Source organism: Chiloscyllium plagiosum, unplaced genomic scaffold (assembly GCF_037043375.1).
Source record: "Chiloscyllium plagiosum isolate Xiang-an unplaced genomic scaffold, Cpla_swu_hap1 HiC_scaffold_27, whole genome shotgun sequence".
NCBI lineage: Eukaryota > Metazoa > Chordata > Chondrichthyes > Orectolobiformes > Hemiscylliidae > Chiloscyllium > Chiloscyllium plagiosum.
In genome coordinates, this window is record NW_028270165.1 from 27065261 (window position 1) to 27068648 (window position 3388).

The following is a 3388-nucleotide window of genomic DNA, read 5'->3' on the forward strand; positions in this document are numbered from 1 at the left end:
ATGTCAGTGGGAGAGCACTTTGGGGCCAGCGACTATAATTCTATTAGTTTTAAAATAGTAATGGAAAAGAATCGACCAGATCTAAAGTTTAAAGTTCTAAATTGGAGAAAGCTAATGTTGACGGTATTAGGCAAGAATTTACAAAAGCTGACTGGGGGCCGACGTTCACAGGTAAAGGGACGGCTGGAAAATGGGAAGCTTTCAGAAATGAGATAACGAGAGTCCAGAGAAAGTATATTCCTATCAGGGTGAAAGGAAAGGCTGGTAAGTGTAGGGAATGCTAGATGTCTAGAGATTGAGATTTTGGTTAAGAAAAAGAAAGAAGCATATGTCAGGTATTGACAGCAGAGATCAAGTGAATCCTTAGAAGAATATAAAGGCTGTTGAAGTATACTTAAGAGTGAAATCAGGAGGGCACAAAGGGGACATGAGATAGCTTTGGCAAATAGGGTGAAGGAGAATCTATAGGGATTCTATAAATAAGCTAAGGACAAAAGGGTAACGAGGGAGAGAATTGGGCCCCTCAAAGATCAGCAGGAGATGGAGGAGATATTAATGAGTATTTTGCATCAGTGTTTACTGTGGGGAAGGACATGGAAGATGTAGAATGTGGAGAAATAGATGATGACATCTTGAAAAATGTCCATATTACAGAGGAGGTGGTGCTGGATGTCTTAAAATGCATAAAGCTGGAAAAATCCCCAGGATCTGATAAGGTGTATCCCAGAACTCTGTGGGAAGGTGGGGAAGTGATTGCTGAGATATTTGGATCATCAATAGCCACAGGTGAGGTGCTAGAAGACTGAACGTTGGCTAACGTGGTGCCACTATTGAAGAAAGATGGTAAGGAAAAGCCAGGGAACTTATTGACCGGTGAGCCTGACCTCAATGGTGGGCAAGTTGTTGGAGGGAATCCTCAGGGATAGGATGTACATGTATTTGGAAAGGCAAGGACTGATTAGGGATAGTCAAAATGGCTTTGTGCATGGGAAATCACGTGTCATGAACTTGATTGAGTTTTTTAAAGAAGTAACAAAGAGGATTGATGAGGGCAGAGTGGTGGACATGATCGAAATGGACTTCAGCAAGGCATCCGACAAGGTTCCCATGGGAGACTGGTTAGTAAGGTTAGATCTCACGAATACAGGGAGAACTAGCCATTTGGCTCAAAGGTAGAAGACAGAGGGTGGTAGTGGAGGGTTGTTTTTCAGACTGGAGGTCTGTGACCAGCGGTTTCTCACAAGGATCAGTGCTGGTTTTTCGTCATTTATATAAGTGATTTGGATGTGAACATAGGAGATATAGTTAGTAAGTTTGCCAATGACACCAAAATTGCAGGTGTAGTGGACAGCGAAGAAGGTCATCTCAGAGTATAATGGGATCATGATCAGATGGGCCAATGGGCTGAGGAGTGGCAGATGGATTTTAATTTAAATAAATGTGATGTGCTGCATTTTGGGAAAGCAAATCTTAGCAGGACTTATACACTTAATGGTAAGGTCCTAGGGACTGTTACTGAATGAACAGACCTTGGAGTGCAGGTTCATAGCTCCTTGAAAGTAGAGTCGCAGGTAGATAGGATAGTGAAGAAGGCATTTGGTGTGCTTTCCTTTATTGGTCAGCTTATCGGAAGGATGTTGTGGAAGTTGAAAGGGTTCAGAAAAGATTTACAAGGATGTTGCCAGGGTTAGAGGGCTTAAGCTACAGGGAGAGGCTGAACAGGCTGGGGCTGTATTCTCTGGAGTATCAATGGCTTAGGGGTGACCTTATCGAGGTTTATAAAATCTTGAGGCGCATGGATAGGGGAAATAGACATGACCTTTTCCCTGGGGTGGGGTGTCCAGAACTAGAGGGCATAGGTTTAATGTGAGAGGGGAAAGATATCAAAGAGAACTAAGGGGCAACTTTCTCATGCAGAGGGTGGTACGTGTATGGAATGAGCTGCCAGAGGAAGTGGTAGAGGCCGGTACAATTACCACATTTAAAAGGCATTTGGTTGGGTTTATGAATGGGAAGGGTTGAGAGGGATATGGGGCGGGAGCTGGCAAATAGGACTAGATTAATTTAGCGTATCTGGTCAGCATGGATGAGTTGGACTGAAGGATCTGTTGCCTTGCAGTACATCTCTATGACTCTAATTGGTGACTTTTTTTTATATAAAGCAAACTCCCGTTTGCTGTTATGTGTTTCTGATCCCCAGCACTAGGTATCGCAATGCGCAGAGGACGGGGCTCCGCGTCAGTGTCACATGACCACTTGGCTTGTATGCTTTCTCGCGAAGAGTTTCGTGAAAGGTATTGTGAAATGTTTGTGCTAATGGACTTGGAAAAGCCTTGTGAAAAAATCTCTGCAGTCTGAGGACAAGAAGCTGGGAGTAATCTGTTAATTTAAAAAAAAACTTAAAGAATTAAGAGTGAAATTTCTCTGGAATTGACTAAAAGCAAAAGTTAAAGATCTCACAACACCAGGTTATAGTCCAACAGGTTTATTTGGAAGCAGTAGCTTTCAGAGCGCTGCTCCTTCATCAGGTAGCTGTGGAGCAGGATCATAAACACACACTGGACATTGTTGATGGGCAGTTTGAAACTGGGCTTTGCTGTATTAAGAACATATTTTCTTTCTTTTTGTTTAAAAAAATGTTTCGATGTTTAAAGAATATCTGCAGATCATGTGAATCTGTTTCAGTGGCTAATCACTATGGTAACCAACAGCAAAAAAAAAAGATACCATGGCAGGGCTTGGACATGGCCAGCCAGTTGCTCAGGTTGTACAGAGTCAGGAAATTCTGCACATCGTGGGGAAAGAGAGAAAGGTGGAAGGCACACTGTTACTTTTGGTGCATGAGTGGAGATATTCTGAGGGAGTGAGTCAGCTGTGCAGAAGAGATTCAGGTTTAGGCAGAGTCAGATGTTGGTGAGGATGAGATTGTTTGGAGAAGATGTCACAGAAAATGTGCCACCGAGATAGGGTGAATGTGAGCTATCAACGAGAAGATGGTGGCCTCTTCACTGGCAGAGTAGAGAAGGTCATTAATCTTCTTCCTACATTCTGTGCATTCCTTTAAATGGTTGAGACTGCACTGGCATGGATGGTAACCCAGGTTCTGGTTCCAATAGCATGGCGTCCTCTGTTGGACTGGGAGAAAAGAACATCCTGCCTCTGCATCACCCCATCCTCATCAGCAGCATGTCCAAGCCCTTGCCCACAAAGAGAGGCACCAATTTTCCATTGTCTGCCATGTTCAGGGCCAATGTCGGGAACCATGCTTGGCAGCTCCAGACTGACAGCTGTTGTCTGGATGCACAGTATCTTTTTTCAAGATGGTGCTGCTCCATGGATATCGGTCAATTCTGGGATATCCAGGAAGTTGGGAGTTGTTTTGGAAATG